The sequence below is a fragment of the Marmota marmota genome, unplaced genomic scaffold (assembly GCF_001458135.2).
Source record: "Marmota marmota marmota unplaced genomic scaffold, marMar, whole genome shotgun sequence".
In the NCBI taxonomy this organism is placed as follows: Eukaryota; Metazoa; Chordata; class Mammalia; order Rodentia; family Sciuridae; genus Marmota; species Marmota marmota.
This window is the reverse complement of record NW_026000037.1, coordinates 47,789,447-47,809,152: the sequence shown is the minus strand read 5'-3', so window position 1 is coordinate 47,809,152 and position 19,706 is coordinate 47,789,447. Positions and strand designations below refer to the sequence as shown.

Genomic DNA, 19,706 nt, shown 5'->3' with positions numbered 1-19,706 from the left:
TCAACATAAACACACAGGGGAAATGGCCACGCTTGATAAGGATTTGGTCACTGGCTTGGATGAGTGTTCAGTTGTAAACTCATCCGATACTATTCTGAGGAATTCCCGTCTATATGTGCTTACTGCCCTCGCCACCCTGCCATCCTCTAGGTTTGAATGTCCTTTATGGAGTGAACTTGATCCTCCTGTTTCACTTTTGGTCTCTGTCCAGAGAAGCGAATGCGCTGGCATAGCTCTGCCATTTGTCAGCCAGAAGTCTGGCTACACATTTGCTCGTCAATCTAAACCTAACCTATTCTCATATGAGCACTTGGGGCTTCATGTAAATCAAACAGACATTCTGTCATTCACCAGCAATATCGCTCCATAGTGCTCTACACCCATGTGCCTCCGTGAAATATTTCACTATGCCTGTGGAAGAAATATTCAAGTGACTGTGCTTTTTCAGGAATGGTGACACCAGAATGTTTTAAATCTGTTCATTACCACAACAAGGATAAATGGCATTTCTGCCAAAGACTTTTACTAACGGGTGCCGTAATGCACGTCAGCACTTTCTGAAATTAGAGGTTCTTCCCTGAGAGGTAAGTAGTATCATGCATGGCTAACAAAGGCAAATCCAAATTTTGAAGCCAAGTGTTTCTTATCAGAGTCAGAGTCATTGTTCGTTTCCAACAGACTCTGCCTTGGGGAATTCATAATGTCATGTCTACTCTCTTGGCATTAACATCCAGGTGAGTCTGATCCCAAGGTTTGTAAAAAGGCAGATCCTTATTAACTTAGCATGTTGCATGGTGACTTTTCCTACATTTGGAGCCATGCATGCTTTTATCAGTTATATTTCAAAAGTCTGCTGTGGTTTAAGGACAATCTCTCATTGATGTATTAGTTTGCTACTCATTAAAATACTTTAACAATTAGTCATATAATCTCTTGTTGAGATTTTAAGATATTTGTTTCTGGTTGTAGTAATTAATTGTTCATTAAAAAATTAGTGATGAGACTAGCCTTCATTATTCTTTTGGCATTTTCAAGAGGCACAAAGGGACTGAGGAACTGGGAGTTTAAACAAGAAAATTAAATATCAGTTCTCATTGACATGTGCATGGTATTAGGACAGGTAACTTAAGTGTTTCTGGATTCACACTGGTGCTTTGATGTAGAGGTAACACATGGGGATACTGGAGAAAATGGAGAAGGGAGGACTTTGGATCCAGGTTATCTATAGCAAGTATACTTTATTCCTATAAGTGTCTGAAATGCCTGGTGTCATTACTATTCACTGCAAGAACTGTAAGTATGACCACTGTGCTGTGTTAAAAAAAAATCCAATATCTGTGAAAGGTTATTCATCCAAATAATATATCCTCTAAAATTAAAGACTCACAGAGCCTGTATTGTATTGGCTTTCAAAATGTTTAAAATGGACAGAACATAGATTTTAGTCAGAGAGAAATAGTTGTCCTTTACTATTGTGGATTCTGAACAGGTCCTAGAGATCATAAAGGTTTTTAATACTGAATTTTCACTGTAAAGTCACTTGATCACCAGTATAAATATTAGTGTCTAACTAAGTAAAATGTTGTGCCAGTGTGAAATGCAAAAATGCCTTCCTCTGGTTTCCTTTGTAGCTTTCTGCCTCTGACTCACGCCCTCTAGTGTTTCTGTGACAAAGTACAGTATTTAAAGTTCAGTTCACAGACAGAATAGGTTTCCCCCCACCCCCACCCCAGTCTCTCAGTATTTTCCCTAGATTCATACACTAAAGCAAACTTATCATCAGATATTTTGCCCTGAATTCTAGGTGATTGCAAAAATTTTTTATCTGAAAGTCTCAACTTTCAGATAAATACAAGTGAAATCTTGTATTCTGACCTCAGATCCCCAAAGGGGGCATTTACTTCTTATTCTTAGAGTTATGCTCCTTCCCTGCCTTTGAATTCTTGTATTCTAATTTACTTTTATTGTGCTGTGTAGATGGGGGAAAGATACTCTAATGAACTGAAGCATGTAAGCAGGCATTTCTTTGACGTATTTCCCAGGGATAGAACTGGGATTCTTCTGTTACCCCAGAGGTTCAAGGTATTTTGACTCAAGAAAAAGGGGATTAATTTTTTAATGATCTTATAGAAAACAAAGGGATATTTTCAGTCATGGAAGCCCTTAGTCAAACCAGAAGCAATAGTCACTTAGGAAATTTATGGCTCCTGAGCACTTTTTCTTTAGAGAAGGAAATATACTTACAAGTGGTCAGCTGCTATTGCTGCTGCTTTGGAAATCAGCCACAGCTGATTGTGAGAGCTAACTATAGGCCAAGGTCATCTGGGGGATCCACCCAGCCTGCTCACAGCCGTGGCGCCCCCACCTAGCCACAGCGCAAGAGCTTGCCAATCCAGCCAGTCCAGCCTAGACTGCTATTTTTAGTTGGAGTTCCAAAAAGTCCTTCAGGCTGCTGGCATTCACTTTTATACTATTTTAAACCATTATCTTTTCTATTCCCTGGCCACTCCTCACCTTCATAATACCCACTGCATATTCACAGATATGGCGAATTGTAATACTGAAAATGAATCATTTTATGTAACAACAGAGTTCACCCACTTGTAGAGATCTACTCCATCAAATTACTTCAACTGAGTGTCTAAACAAGGCACCTCAAATTTAGCTTCCTTCTTCTCTTCAGTCAACTCCCAACCTCCAGTCATCACCAGCTCTTATCCACTCAGATTTGCAAGCATCTGAAACTGATCCTGTCCTCTCCATCCACTGTCATTGCAGTTCATCCATTCTTCTGGACTGCTATAATAGCTCCAAGCTCACTGTCCCGCCTTCAATGCCAAACACTGGAGTAGCAGTTTGTTACCTTTGAGAATTACAAATCAGAATGGTTTCCTCTTCTGTTTAAAATCCTTCAATGGTTCCCATCACCTGTAAGATTTCCAATTTTTAAACTCCCTAGTGTCTTGGTTCATTTAGGCTGCCTAAAACAGAATACCACAGACTGGGTAATTTATAAAAATAAAACAAAACAAAAAACCCCCAACAACTGGAACATAACGTATAGGCTTCCAGTTGTGGAGGCTTAGAAGTTCAAGATCAAAGGTCTAGAGTCTGGTCAGGGTCTCTTTGCTAGATTATCCCATGACAGAAAAGCAAGAAAGTATGAGAGGCAAAAGGGGGACCAACCACATCCTTTCATAAGGCACACCCTCCTACGACAGTGACCCGACTCCCACAAGGATTGCATTAACCCACCCTAAAGGTACCACCTCTTAGAATTGATATTTGGTAGACTACTAAGAGGAAGTCCAACACATGACTTTTGGAGGACATGTTTAGACCATAGCACTGAGACCAGGAGGCATCCCTCATTATGTAAATATACCCCATGCTTTGACCAGGCCGAGTATTTACTGACTTCCAACCCCATTGTGCTCTTCCATGTCTCCAGATCTGCTTAGTAATGTTCCCACTTTTCTTCAAGTCTCATTTTGCACATGATTATTAATGAGTGTTCCCTGACTCCCCACATCCATTCGGTTAGTCTCTCCATTTTGATGCTCTTTAGGCTATGGGGATCTTACTATAGGAACTTAATACTAATTTTTTGTGTTCATGACATCTAGAACTGTATCTAAAGTAGTAATTAAATTTTGTTGTATTTATCAAAACCTAAATCTCAAATCAGCCAGTAGCATCCAAGAAAACATCATGTGAATGACCTCTCTGCCTTTCACTAAAAAGAAATTGACTCACTAGGATCCAGACTGGGTCGTAATCTAAGGCCTCATTCACTTCAGGAAATCTGATTTGTTTGCCAAAAGATGGAGTGCAAAAGTCTTGAGGACAAGGGAATTAGATCAGAGAAGGAGGCAAGAGCAAGAAGAGTTGGAGCTTGCTGCCTATGCAGACCACCCAATTCTGGAAGACTTAGGAAACAAAGGGGCTACTAAAATTGAGATGGACACCAATGCCTGGCTCGTACACAGTATGTCTTCAGGCTGTCTCTTCTCCTTTAATTTTTGTACTCTATTTATGCCAATTCCCCAATTGGGTATAGGCTCAACCTGAAGAATCTGACTTGGAAATCAATAACCAGCACAGTTCCTACCTTGAATTTCCTGTTTAGTGATTCCCAGTCCTTTTAATCAGAGACAAACAGGCCCAGGGCTGCCTGGGTGTGTAGGAAGAGGAAACTGGGACAGTATCCTTATGCAGGGTGTCTGTGATCTCCACTGCTGTGTGGTCATCCCTTGCTCAGCATGGAGCACACGGATAGCAGTGGGCAGAATCTGACTTCAGTTGGATTGACAGGGTAGCATGTTGTAGTTTTCATTTGATTTCAAACAATGACATCTACTAGTTTGTGAGTGTGGGGGTTGGCAATTTGGACTGTGTTGTTGAGTGTTTCCTCTGGAGGTCTCCTTTGGGCCACATGATTGGTCTAGACCAAGTGTCACTCACATGTCTGGGGTTAACAGGCTATCTGAAGTGTATTCTCCTCTGGATGGCCTCCTAATGGGTTGATTTGAGCTTATTTTCATGATGATCCCATGGGCCTAGTGCAACAGGAGTGTGTGAGCCTCAGTGTGCAAGTGCTTTTCAGGTCTCTACGTGTATCATGTTTGCTAGTAGTTGAACCATGTCACAGGGTCAAGTTCAGAATCAAGGAATGGAGAAATAGACTTTTTGGTAGGAGGATGGCAAGAGGAATACAAGGAAGCAGGAATATGTGGCCATTTTGCAATCTACCTTAGAGACCTTTTCAAGGTTATCTGTATGAAGCCGCCTGCATATCACTTGGGAAACTCCCTCTGCTTTCCTTAATAATCAATACTCAGAGCCGGGCTCAGTGGAGCATGTCTGTAATTCCGGCAGTTCAGGAGGCTGAGGCAGAAGGACCTAAGTTCAAAGCCAGTCTCAGCAACTTAATGAGGCCCTAAGCATCTCAGCAAGACCTTGTCTCTAAATAAAAAAGGGCTGGGGATATGGCTCAGGGGTTAAGCACCCATGGGTTTAATCGCTGGTTTAAAAAAAAAAAAATCAATACTCAGGCATGCATGCATTACATTCTGCCCAAGTTTGACCAGCCCACAGGGAGGGTGTCCTCTGTCCTCTGATGATCTAGTAAGTAGCCACTTGCAAAGAGCTGGGAGCACACAAATGGGGGGAAACAGTTTAGGTTTCAGTGACAAGCATCCCATCCACTTGAGGGAAGCGGAAGTACAAGAAAAATATAAAGAAATCTAAAGGAAAGAAAAGGTAAGGTGACACATGACTTGTCTGGTGAAGCTTCATGCTTCAGAAGATTGTGAAGACAGTGGGTCACTGGGCCCCTGTGCTCATTTGGCCACAAAGCAGTGGGGCATACAGTAAGCAGCTGCTCCCATCCAGTAGCCCACAAGTGCTCCAGCTACACAGTCCCATCAACTCCTTGTTCACTTCCAATTGTCTCTTCACACTAAAACCATGTGTGGGTTGCCATCTGTCCAGGCACTCACCTTATTGTGTGGACAAATTGAAGATACTCTACTTTCTATTAAAAAAAATATGAAAACTAAAGATAGATCAGCAAGCTCCGATCCTTGAGGAAAGAATATTCCTGTATGTTAAATATACAAGGAAGATGGGTTTTGTTTTTGTTTTAAATACCAGGGATTGAACCCAGGGGTGCTTTACCACTGAGTCCTTTTTATTTTTTTGAGACAGGGTCTCACCAAGTTGCCTAGGATTTCACTAAGTTGCTTAGTGTTTCACAAACTTGCAAACCTCCTACCTCAGCCTCTCCATCGCTTGGATTACAGGCATATGCCACCACCCCTGGCTTAAGAAAGATGTGTCTTTGTAGGGGGAAAAATATACCTTAAGATGCTATGATAAGAGAGTTTCATTCACCCATTCACACTACCCGCTGAGCCCCCACGGTCATCTGAGTTTTCTACTCTTGATGAACAAATACCTTTTTTCCCCAACTTGAATAACTTGTAAGGTTTTTACATCTTACTGAGCTCTGCATTTTGGGCAAAATGGGAAGGGTATCAATAAATATTTCACTGGTGCATGGATAGCTTGGATCAAGGTTCTGGGAGAGAATAAATACAAGGGAAGGAGATCGCCTTCATTTAGATAATATTTTGCCTCAGCCAAATGGCTAATTCACAGCTAATCGTTGCATCTTAACCAGTGACAGCTGGAGCTCACGGCTTGCATTCTGCCTCATCGTCTTTATTCCTTCTGGAAAGGCAGGAAGCAGAAGGGCTCCGCACACAGCAGTCACAGACACTCATCAAAGACAAACCACTGACATGGAAACCCAACAAGCAGAGGCTTCCTAGTCCAAGGCTGGCTGTCGGGAGCCACATGAAAGCACAAGCTACATAGCACCGTCACAGCCTTCCTCCTTGGTTCTTTGGGGGACCAGAATTGGGGAACAAGGCTTCCTCCGTTTTCCAATAAATGGCCTATTTCAGTGAAATGGGGTGGGGATGGGGGTGCAGCCACGCGGCCAGCCAGTCAGTCATAGCCAGGTCGGAGCGATGTTGGTATTTCATGCCAGTAATTCTGTCTAACAGAAACTCAGCCTGGCTTTTTTCCATTCCCTTTTAGCAAGATTGCAGTTGTAAATCAGCAAGAGTGTCCTGGAGACGGCTTCAGGTGGGTTGTCGGGAGCGGTGTGGAGGAAGAATCTTCAGAATAATTTAGAGTGTGAGTCTAGGAGGGAAGGTCAATTTTGCTATTTAGAACCAGAGCACTACGCCGAACTTGGCTTTGGAGAGATGCTTTAAATGTCAGTCTTGGAATTTGAATTTAGAATATGTAAAAAACACAATAACTCATACTTTTTACCCCCACGAGATAGCCCATGTTCTCATCTCTGACCTCTGAGCATCCTCTAAGTTGGAGAGGCAACTTTAGTAATAATTGACTATGGGATGATAAAAAATCCTTTTTCATTCATAAGAACAGTTTATTGGTAGGTCCCAGAGGAAAATAGGGTGGGTATTATTCTGACCTGAAGGGCAATATGGACAAAAACTGGATTTTCAAGGAGAGTACAAGTCCCAGGCTTACATTTTAATAACAGTGCAACTTTAGATAAGTACCTTGCCCTCTCTGGGCCTCTCCTTTTTCTCTAAAATCAAGAAGCACTTATTCAGAAGAGCAACTGCAAAATAACTTTGTATAGTATTAAGGCCAAGTTAGAAACTGTCTTAGTCCATTTTCTGTTTGCTGTAATAGAATACCTGAAACTGGGTATCTTATAAAGGAAAGAGGGTTTTTTGGTACATGGTTCTAGAAGTCCAAGAGCATATTATCAGCATCTGCTTGGCTTCTGGCAAGGGCACCATGCGGTTCCATGCGTGTCAGAAAGGCAGAAAGTGCAGGAAGCTAGCAAAAGTGCAGGAGAAGAAGGGAACAGAGGAGCTGACCCACTTTATAACAACCAACACTCATGATCATGACCCCCTTGCTCAGGAACTACACAAATGCTTCCATGAGGGTAGAATCCCCGTGACCTAACTCACCACCTTGCCATATCATTACGTGGGCAATTACATTCCACATGGGGTTTCCCTGGGACAAACCATATCCAAGCCACAGCAGAAGCCATGACGGAGGGAGATAAATGACCAAACTCCCTCAGCAGCAGCTACAGAAGCCTGCTGGAGCTGGTGTGCAGTGACTCACACCAGGGCTCCCTAACTTAAGCGCTTCCCCCTTTGGCCAGGCCCTCTGAGCTAAGGACTGGATTGATATGAGGTACGGATCAAGTAAAGCGTGGAATGTTGGATCTATCCACTTCCCAAGTTCTGATCCATCTACACTGCAACCTCTGCCAGATCTTCCTAAACCCCATCAGGTTATGGATACAAGAAAGACTCAATAGACATTCCTCAATGGAAAGACTAGAAGAGAAATCTGTGGCCTCATTGTTTGGAAGCAACCCATGGAGATGGCAGAGGTCTCAGGCTTTCCTGCAACTCCTTGCCTAAGGCTCCTACTATGGGCCTGGCCCTGTATCCTCACCTGTATTTACTTCTCCCTAGGTGCCCATGAATGCTTCTTTTCAGTAGGTCACTGTTGACTCACTCCAAGGACCTGCCCCCACCAAACTACCACCATGATTTCTGCTACATGTTCTCTCAAGACCTTCCATTCTCTGAAAACTTAGGAACTGAGAGAGGAAGAACATGCACCCTGGGGAACAAAAACAAAACGAAACAACCTAAAATGCAAAATCTTTCTATAATGTCCTCCTTTTCCTTTTTTTTTTTTTTTCCTTTGGTGACAGAGATCGAACCCAGGGGCATTTAACCACCGAGGCACATCCCCAGCCCTTTTTTATTTTTTATTTTGAGACAGGGTCTCACTAAGTTGCTGAGGCTGGCTTTGAACTCAAATCCTCCTGCCTCGACCTCTGGAGTTGCCTGGATTACAGGTTTGCGCCACTGCGCCCAGCCATGGCCTCTTTCTTGACCCATCTCATACTAGTTTCTTCCTACCAGAAGCCATTGGGAGAGAAATAGCCCAAGTAATATTTAGCTCTGATACACTGTTTGCTTTAATTATTAACATTTGGCAGCCAACAGAACCAGCAGCACTTCCTCCAGACACTTGAGAAAGCGAAAGGAACAGCTCGCGCCTCGGCCTTCCTAAGATGTTTGAGCAGTCGTGTCGGATGGGCACGTGCAGGCTTCACACATACCAGCAAACACTCCAAGTGTGCTAACGGATTCATTTACTCTACAAATATTTATTGAGCTGGCACCATCTAGATGCTGGGAATACATCAGCCAACAAAACAGACAAGAATCCTGGTTCTTATGGAGCTTATACTCTAGTGGGAGGTGGAGGAGACCAAGATTTAACAAAACAAGGAAATTATATGGTATGCAAGGAAGTAATCACACCAAAATGTAGCAGGGTAAGAGGAATGGGGAGAGTGTTCTATTTTACATGGTGGGTCATTAAGAAGCTAACATTTAAGCAACATCTTGAAGAGAAAAAGTAAACCAAACAGATATCTGGAAAAATGGCACTACAGACAGACAGCATAGCCTGTGCAAAGGCCCTGAGGTGGGAACACACCTGGAACATCAGTGGAATATAAGGAAGTCTGAATGTTGTGTCTGGAAAGGAGTTGAAGGTAGTAGGGGAAAGGAGACTTTAGAGGAAACAGTGGGCAGACAAATCGGACCTCACAGACTTAGCTATAAAGTTTGCATTCTTTTAGGGAAGCTTGGTACAGAGGGACCTGATCTGACCTAGGGTTTAACAGGATTCCACTTGCTTTCTGGGTGGTGGGTTTCATTACATGCTCAGATTCGATCACAGAGCAGGCCATTTGTACTGAAAACAATCACTACACTTTTCCCCTACACGTTCAGGATTGTTGTGGTGGGAGGTTCATGCACCAGCATCCTCCAATGAATGGAGCTCTGCCACGGCCCTGTCACGACTCCCTGTTCCCTGGAAGCGAAGTCCCATTATGTTCCATTCCAGCATCACATAGAGTTGGAGACAGAAAAGGAAGTCTCCTCCTCCCCTGGTTGCAGACTTCCCAGTAATTCAGACTCCACCTAGCAAGATCCATTAGAGCTAATTAACGGCCCTCTTTTCAGTAGGTGTCTCTTCACTATGATTAATTCTGGGTCAGAGACAGAAAGCTTGTTCCATTATGGTTCTTTTAAAAAATTATTATTCTTCAGGCTTCTAATACTGGCATGAACTGCGGGTGAATTTCTGAAGTCATGTTCCTTAGCTGTCACAACTAGTAATAGAAAAATTCAATTTATAAAGAATTAGGGAAGGCAGGAGAGGCACGCTCTTCGGTCTAGAACAAAGGAGATCAATCCTGACACAATGGCAGCATGACATTTGTGGACTTTGAAGATTCCAGCCTTCCTCTTCATTAATTAGAGAGAATCAAGAGTTCTGGTGGTTAATTATTTGCAGAAATTGCACTCTGCAAAAGCAGATGCCAACTCATTCCAGCCGCCGCCAGCTGCAGCTCTGCATGATAATTAAACTGTGCGTCAGTCCTCAGCTTGGTCTGGGTTGGCAAGTAAACTCTCCACATGGACATCCCCACCGGCCAGGCCACCATCGGGTTTAGGCACGGCCATGGGACTTCCTAGCACAGAGATCTCTGAATGGATTGCCCTGGACAGGGAGCACTTTAAAAATCCAAGCAAGAAACACAAGATCAAGGTCACCCACAATCTGCCATCACAAGGTCTATGTTCCCTGGGTGGAGGGTATTCACCTGTCATGTCAGCTGAACCTCTTGAGCCATTGTTACAGGGTAAAGTGATTGATTATCCTAAAAAGCAACTTTGCTTTTAATATGTATGCATTTATATTGTATATATATGTATGTATTATATTATACTGAGCTACAATCCCAGCCCTTTTTAATTTTGAAAAGTTTGAGACAAGGTCTCCTTAAGTTGGTTAGGGCCTTGCTAAGTTGCTGAGGCTGACCAGGAACTTGCAGTCCTCCTGCCTCAGCCTCCTGAGTCATGAGGATTACAGGTGTGTGCCACAGTACCGGGCTTATTTTTAATTTTTTTTAAATGCACAAGTAATAGAGACTCATTGGATCAAAGTTAAGTAATATATAAGCTTATAAAGTAAAAAATGCAGGTTTCTCTGGCCCCCTATCAATCCCACGCTCCTGAGGTCCTATGAAAGGTTTGAGGCAGGGCGGGTGGGGGTGGGGGTTCCAGACTCTTCCCAGTCCGCAGGTTGCAGTGTTTGGATACGTTTCTGACTAGGCAGATATTGACTCTAAATATGACACCTCAACATCCCTGCTGCTTTTCTTTACCCTCAAGAACCTCTACTCTGTGTATCTTGTCTGCTTCCACAGATTGAGCAGCAGATTTAATATCAGACTCCAATCCCAGTTTAGGAGTCTTGTCATAGGATCTGACTGCATGACCTGGCAGAGGAATTGCAGGGACAGTGGCATCTATTCGTATGACCTTGATGTTTGTATGCAGGGAACCAGAGATCAATTCACAGCACCACATGGTGTTAGCAAGGCATCTGCAACTAACTATACCGAGCCCAATCTCCAATCCAACCAGATGCTGCAGGACTGGACACGGAAAAGCATGAGCATTGTAAAGAGTGTCAGTACCATTGAAGTGAGCAGATGCTTGCAGTCTGCTCCCACCTTCTGGGAAGGGAAACAGAATGCAGGGGTGCCCTTCCAGAAATAGAAATGCTGGGGGGCTTAGCCTGGGGCCTTGTTTATGATAGGTAAGGCATCAGACAGTGTGCAGTCCTCCACCTGCCCTCCTGGGCACCAGTTTCTTGGGGGAATTGATCCACACAACTTCATTGCAAAAGCTAGACAGACGGTGGGGGGGGGACTGGGGGGAGGCAGGGGAGGCAGGGGGTGATTGGCATTCAGAAGCCATGGGCAATGGGGAGAATGCCTGCCTTACAGGTCCTCCCCTAAATACCAGGACTGCCTGGGGTGTTTTGACATTTGCTGGCATAAAGACCTTTGGGTTATTTCACAGTCCCATTTATCTAAAGTATTTAAAACTCTCTCCAAAGAGAGAGGCTAAGAATACAATATTAGTCTGGCTGATCTCAGACCCCTCTCAGGTTACCAAGGTCATTCTGACCACTTCGAGGACACCCAGCTCTAAATAGCAGTCAGCAAATTTCATGCACATCTTGATCATGTTATTCATTACACCATCTGCCAGATTGGACTGTCTCTCTGGCCAGAGGCTCATCTCCCTGAGGGCAGGGGGTATAGTAAGCATTTGAGTGTAGCCAGCACCTAGCTCTGTTCCACTGCACCTTTGTTGCATTGTATCTGTTTGTGTTTTTGTGGTGCTGGTTGTGGTGGCTGTTTCTATGAACATAATTTGACCAGGATGTGATGGCTAGTTTTATGTCAACTCGAGTAGGCTGTAGTATCCAGTTATTTCATCAAAAGCACCTAGGTATTTCTCTGAAGGCACTTTGTAAATGTTAGCAGCAGTTACAATCATTTGACTTTAAATTAAGATTACCCTTGATAATGCAGGTGGCCCTCATTCAATCAGTTAAAGGTCTTTTAAGCAAAAACAGTTTTCCCAGAGACAAAGAAATTTTGACTCAAGACCACAGCATCAGCTCCTGCCTGAATGTCCTGACTGCCTGCCTCCCTCCCTATAGATTTTAGATTTGCCAGTCCCCGAAATTAGGTGATCCAATAAATACAATAAAACCTATCTATTTATCGAATCTCATTGCTTCTGTTTTTCTGGAGAAGCTTGATGTGATACACATACACCCATGTAAATCAAATCATTTGTTCAGTTGGTTCCACACTTATTTTCTGAGTGCCTCCTACATGCCAGGTGTTGTGCTAAGTGCTGGGAATAGGAAGAGACAGTCCCCAATCTAAAAAGTAGTAGGAGCAAGTTCAAGGCAGTGCCTGAGATGTCCTAGAGAAACAAGCCCAGCCTCACATTGGGAGAACTGGGTTCAGACAGTGAGTCACCTGTGCTGCCTCCTCCAGGGACTGGCATGGAGCCAAGAGGAATACGACCCATTTGCCAGGGCACCCAGGCTTTATGGTGCCAAAAAAGCAAAGAGACAAAGCTGATAGAGGGGAGATGGGGTTAAGTGCACTTGAGGTTGAAGAGGCCTTCTTCCCCACAAGTGACCATTCCCAAGATTCCCCTTCCTGGGGTGGTGGCATGACTTCAGTGGGGCATAAACCCCACTCCCTTTCCAGGAAGACCTAGAGATGTCTCACCAGTCTGGAAGCTTCAGGAAAGGCCCGCATTTGGACATTGAACTTTAAACACTTCATTCAACCTACAGGAGCAGAGGGTGAGAGAAGCCTTTGCACTTTTAAATCAGCTTTTAAATGGAATGTTATCTGCTGTATGAAAGTTTCATTTGAAAAGAAATAAGAGAAAGCAGTATAAAAACAAGACCAGCCAAGCCAGGCGCAGTGGTGCACGCCTGTCATCCCAGTAGCTCAGGAGGCTGAGGCAGGAGGATTTTGAGTTCAAAGCCAGCCTCAGCATCAGCAAGGTGCTAAGCAACTCAGTGAGACCCTGTCTCTAAATAAAATACAAAATAGGGCTGGGGATGTGGCTCAGTGGCCCAGTGCCCCAGAGTTCAATTCCCAGCACCTCCACCCCCACCCACCCCCCAAAAAAACAACTCCAGCTTAAAAATTCAAAGAGAAGCTAGAGGTCTGTTAGTTTTCCTTTCATATAAGCTAATTGTTATAGGCCTGGCAGCCCAGATGGCTGTCACCAGGGCTCTCTTCCTGAGCAAGAACACATCCACACCTTTCCTTATCCCTCAGGAGGACAGTAGCAAAAAGATCATACCAGGCTCAAACTAGGCACCACTGTTTCAATGAGAACTGAGAATTCAAGAAGAATTGAGTGAGTCCATATAGTATCACTGATAAATGGGAAATAAAGTTCAGTTTCTTCCGAGACACTTGACTGTCATCTGCCATAATATGGTCTTAATCAACACATGAATCTATGATGATGAGTATACTCTAAAGATGGCCCTCCAGAGGGAGTTGCAAGGCACAACCATTCTTGTGGGTACTGTAACCATTTAGATTTCCAGTTTGAGCCAGGTGCAGTGGCTCACACCTAAAATCCCAGTGGTTCAGGAGGCTAAGGCACGAGGAATGCAATTTCAAAGCCAGCCTCAACAACTTAGACCCTAAGCAACTCAGCAAGACTGTCTCAAAATAAAACATAAAAAAAATGACTGAGGATATAGCTCAGTGGTTGAGTGCCCCTGGGTTCAGTCCCTGGTACAAAAAAAAAAAATGATTTCCAGTTTGGAGTTCTGGGATTGCCTCCTCTCAATTTCCTTTATTTCAAAAAGCTGGTGTGTTTGGGGGTTTGTCTGTCACTAAGGTGGTTCTAACCCTGTGAAGCTGACTCCAACTTCCTAGGGACCATTGTGCACATTACAACTCTGTATTAGTGATAGCTCCAATCAGACTTTTTTGGAATCCCACCAATAGTCCAGCCACCTAATAAACACTAGTATATACTGGGTTATTGAAAGGCAGGCAGCTTTTACAGTCACATTTGAATGAATGTTGAAACCAAGTGTTTCCACCAGAATCCAGAGTTCCAGGGGTCTAAGCTAGGTGATCCGATTTAGGCAAAAGTGAGCTCATAATTATATCAACTTATACTTTACAGCACTTTAGTTTATGGAGTCCATACCATATGCTTCATTTGCTCTTTAAAACCACTCTGTGAATCATTCATAATATATGAATTGTACAGCAAAAAATAAATAAAAACAATGCTCAAAAAGAGCACATAAGCACCGTTCAGAGCAGCTTGACTGGCTTCATTCGCAGCCCAAGCTTTTCCTCACTGTACCACGGGCGTCTCCAAACCTACCAAGGCTGCTCTGGACTGAGCTCGATTTCACAAAAATGCATCTGCAGGCCCAGGTCTGTCCCCAAAGGAAGCTCCATCCCCAAAGCTTTCCTTCAGGGACTCTCCCAGAAATCATGAGCTCCATGGAGAAAGACATCTAGCAACATGTGGTGAAAGTAGCAGAGTTTTCCAGGTCTCACTCTCGCCTCTATCTTCCTAGTTCGGTTATTTACCAGGAAATCTCAATGGACTTCATTTCTCCACTGAGATAGAGCCATATGACTTTAATGGAGGCATATCAGCCAGGAGAGACACCTAGGATGATGCCCGGCCAGCCAGGCGGCCTGGATCTGCTACCCCTTCAAGGGCTCATCTGAGCGATGCCAATCCCTTCTCTGGTTGTGGACTGGCCACATAGATACCACCGTCCTCCAGAAGCCTCAGTGCTGAGGACACAGACCCAGAGATAGTCTTTCAGTCCATTTCGTGTTGCTATAACTGACACATTATAAAACAAAGAGGTCAGTTTGGACTCACGGTTTTGGAGGCTCAAAGTTCATATTCGGGCGAATCCACGGGCAGGGGATGGCACCACACAGCAGCAGCATGTATGAGAGCTGCAAGTGAGTGATGTGTGGAAGAGAGTCTGAGGGGAAGTGCCAGGCCCCCTTTATAACAACTGCCACGTGCAGAGCTAATCCAATCCAGGAACTAACCTACCCACATGCAGGAGAAGGGCATTCATTCCTCCCAAGGTGGGGCCCCCATGGCCTAATCACCTCCCACTCGACCACACTTCTTAAAGGCTCCTCCAAGTCTCAGTACCTCACAGAGGACCAAGCACACGACCTTGTGGGACAGAAACTGAACCCAAACCACAGCACTCAGCTTTGACTTGGTCAGCCTGGTCTCTGCCACCATTATCCTTCTGAAAGAGGGGAAAGGGGTGCTCATTTTGTCCCTGCTCTATCTGTCCAGTACATGCCTATTTGTGTCCTTTGGGAGAGGAGGATGCCTAGTGCAGCTTCCAGAAAAATCCAACTCTGAGGTTTCTGGGTTCCTTTCTTAGAGCACAACAAGGCTTCCACCATCAAGCCCCACCCTCTTTCTCCATGAGTCTTGATAATCAAGGACTCTCACCTGTATTGGCTGCTAGACCCTTTTAGCCCTTTATTCCTGGTGTCACGGGCTTGTTAGAAAGAGGAATTGATGGGTGTTGCCCTGGGCAAAATGCCTTTTCTCTCTCCAAACTCAGAAGCTGCTTCTGTGCTATGAGCAGTCCCCAGGAGGAACCTTTTTCTGGAGCCACTTGAAGGAACTGCTGCAAAGGATTAGCCATGCACTTAACAAGTGGTCAGATGTGTGCTAATGGGTCCACACACCATTTCTGAGCACTACTATGAATAGACAACATGGAGATAAACCGCTCACAACTAAGGTGATTTGAAATGATTATACAATTCCTGCATCATAAGATTACTGAGAACCTTAGAGGAGACGATGTTTCTAAAGTGCTTGATGCACAGCGGTTGCACAATGAGGTCTACTTTCCAGGCACAGTGGTGCATACCTATAATCCCAGCAGCTCGGGAGGCTGAAGCAGGGGGATGGGAAGTTCAAAGTCAACCTCAGCCACTTAGTGAAGCTCTAAGAAACTCAGTGAGACCCCCACCCCCATCTCAAAATAAAAAGGGCTGGGGATGTAGTTCACTGGTTAAGTGCCCTTGAGTTCAATCCCTGGGACCAAAAAACAACAACCAAACAAACAACAACAAAACTGAGTTAGAGGGTCATGTGGCATGCATCATAAATGTGCAGTGACCCAAAGCAGACCCCCGCTGAAGACAGACTCTGGGGTTTGTGTCTTGTTTTCCCACATGTATAATGTGCCTGGTGATAACAGCACTTTCCTCATAGGAGCTCTGGAAGGATCATGGGAATTCTTCATTGAGTGTGGAGCACACACAGAAGTGACAGTTAACCAGTGTTTTCATGCTGCTGTTTCCCCATCTCTGAATCTGCCTGCATCGTGATGCTTTCAGCAGCTCATTCCTTGACTTATTTCACAATATTCTGTGTCATCAGGAAAATATTATTCGATTCTACTCTGCAGAATTGTAATTTTTCAGGGCACTAATAGGTACTCTGTGAGGGGAAACCAGTTCAGTCGTGGAAGATCTATGTGAGGGCTTACTGATATTAAACAGGTGTTTTTACTACAGGATTTCACAGAACATTTAATATATTGAACATGCTCCAGGCAGAAACCTAATCCCCCATAGACCCATTCCTAGGATCAATGTCACCAGGACATACTTTGAGGAATGCTGGTCTTGGATATGGTTAAAAAAAAAAATCATTTGAATCCAAGTCGAGGAGTTGTTCTGGCTGATCAGGGAAGTGTGTCGGTATGCAAGGCAGGGACTTGCAAGATGGCTGATAGTGCTGTTGGGAGTGTCAGAAAGTAAAGTACAAGGAAAGCCAGTCTGGGAAGAACTTGGCAGGACTTTCCTGGAAAGACAAAAGTTATGTTGCTGTTGTTAGCAATAAACCAGATTGGAGCTCGGCACACGTGAAAAAATAAAGGTGGGGGCAAAGAGGTTGCTGCTAAGGGTCTTTCATGACTTCCTTCCACCCAACACTGACGCCACCTCTTAGTGAACACATGGCACGTTGCAGGCACCGCCCCAGATGCAGCACTCTAGGGTGCCAGAGCACCACAACTGGAGCCTGGCAGATGGGTAAATTTTGAGCTGAGTCTTGAAAGAGGCATGTTACATCAGGCAGAGATGAAAGGAAGGGCCTTCCAGAGATAAAGGATGGTGAGCAGAAGGGAGGCAACACTAAGTGGGCATTGGGGACAGGTGAACTATGAATCTGGTGAGGGTGGCTGGGGAGGGGGCAGGGACAGTTTGAGTTAGGGCTGGAGGGTCTTGTCTAGGCAAGTCTGTGGAGACTCCTGAAGGCCACACCCACACTCTGTTCATTCATTCAGTAAATATTTAAAGAGCTCCTACTGCATGCTAGAAGCTCTACTGGATACTTGGATACAGAACGGTGACAAAATAGACCGCTGTTTTCATTCTCAGAGTTTATAACCCTAGTGTGGAGAGAAACAATCGACAAACATGTAATACGATATCAGGTAGCAATGAGCTCTAGAACACAGAGATGAAAAATGGGTTGAATGCGGTGCTATTTTAGATGGGGGCCAGGGATGGCTAGAAGGGAATGACACCAAAACAGAAATCTGGATGAATTTCTGGATGAAATGAGGGCCTTGGGCAAGCAAACAAGCAGAAGGGTCAGGTGTGGTCTGTTCAAGAACCTGAGGCAGTGGGGGGTCCTGGAGCAAGGAGGTGGGCGTGGCCAGCATGGGGTGCCTCCCACCCACCCACCCCCCTTCCCCCGCCCATGGTGTGAAGGAGAGGAGAGAAAGGAAGTGAGAGAGGCCACAGTGTCCCTGACGGGGCTGTGTGGGAACTCTGGGTGTTACTCTAGTGTAATGGGAGTTTGGGCTTTCGTTCCCTGGCAAAGATGATGGAATGATACAGTATGAACTGTTGGTTCAGCATAGTGGTTCATTAACCCTGGAGGTAGAAAAAAAACTCTACATTGAGGCATGGTGCTTAATTCAATAAACAGGGATATTCTGGCTGAAGTTGGGTTGGGAGTTCAGAACCCCGACCACTTGTCTCCTCCTGTCTTCTCAGATAGCACCTGGGGAACCCTGGAGGAACTCTTAAGCTCTTGGCAATAGGGAAGTGGCTGGTGCAGGTGTGTAGGATGGCAACAAGTTATAAACACTAGAGGCTGAACAAGAGATCAGGGCTTCTCCAATAACCCAGAGAAGTTTAACCTTAACCCTGAGGGTTTAAGCTAAGAGGAGAGGGAGTGGAGTACAGGAGATGAAGGAAGTCTGTTCTATCCCAATTATTTCTATAAGCTAATGTGCACAACAATAAGATACTGTGCACGACAATGAGAAATACACGTAATCCATGCCAAAGAGGTGATGGTCATTGGGACCTGGGCTTTGTGGAAGATGGATTCATTGGGATGAGTCATCCACATGGTGATGAGGAAAGCTGAAGACTAATTCTATGTGATGGGAGTATATTGTCAGGTGGTTGGACTGGATTCCTTTCTTCTTTCCACACAGGGCACATATTAAATATTACGCCTCAGGTTTAATTGAACTATCTTCCTCTCACTCTGCCAGCATCATTGGCCTCCTTTCTTGGAGCATGAGCATGGTTCTGTCTTAGGTCCTTTGTACCTGCTGTCTTTCGGCCTTGAACCTTCACTTCAGGTAAACATCTGGCTGAGACGTCACTGCCTTCTGGTCTGCACTGTAATATCACCTCTCAGTGAGGGCTTTAGCAGCCTCTCCACCTCCTTGACAGTTCCTATCTCCCTTCTCTGCTTTGTTTCTTTTCACCTTAACACTTTTATTACCTAAAGTATATTTTACTTTTCAAATGTTATTGTCTGTCTCCCTGCCTCAGGTTATAAGCTACATTCCTGCCACCTGCAACAGTGCCAGGTGTGGTGGGGTCCCATAGAAATGGACAGAATAACTGAAGGACATTTCATTGTAGAGCAATTGTCACAAGGCCTAGGGACAGTTAAAAAAAAATTGATTATAGAGGATTTGTTTTAAGCAGCAAAGTACATAAATTGTGGGTGGTATGGTGACTTGTAAACAATTATTTATAACTTGATCTGTTAAAAATAACACACAAGAAAATACGTCAAACAAAGGGTATGTTAATCCGCGTGAGGGTGTAAGAATTCATCTGAGACTTCTTCTTTAGAAACTCCAGATACCTCCCGTGCTTTGCATGGGTGATGAATGAATCTGGTTGACATTGAACTCTCTTTGTCTTTTGCTATTTCTTCAGGGAGCTCTGAAATGATAACCTACATTCGCAACTCGATCCAGGGTTGTCACTGTACTTACCAGCAGCCTCCAGGCAACAGATGGGTTATGTTCTTAAAACTCATTTTTAGTTCAACACATTATCTTATACAATCTGCATAATAAATGGGAGAGAGAGTTTTTCAGGCTGGGCCACAAAAGTGAACTTCAGAATAATGAAACTGAAGATAAATTTAAGATCAAAACTATAGAAAAGAATATTTAATATCCTGAATTATGAATATCAAACAAAATATAGATTGAATTGGAAGATATGTTTTTACCTACCTTGGTGACCATGCTTCAGAGAAGCATTTGAAGATAGTGAAGAGAAACTTCAGATTTTCCAAGAAAAGCCAGAAGTCTGGGTTGTAATTTGGTGATTCTTACCCCCG

General features: G+C 44.2%; 1 protein-coding gene across 3 annotated transcripts in view; it reads left to right on the top strand.

Annotated features, from left to right (window-relative positions):
• The first annotated feature begins 258 nt into the window (after nucleotides 1-258).
• The window catches only part of Itgb6 (integrin subunit beta 6), a 122,915-nt gene continuing 103,467 nt past the window's right edge, over nucleotides 259-19,706 (top strand). For all 3 annotated transcript variants that reach the window (XM_048812362.1, XM_048812360.1, XM_048812359.1), the window contains exon 1: nucleotides 259-584. The gene's annotated coding sequence lies outside the window, so the exon portion shown is untranslated. The remainder of the gene's footprint in view (nucleotides 585-19,706) is intronic.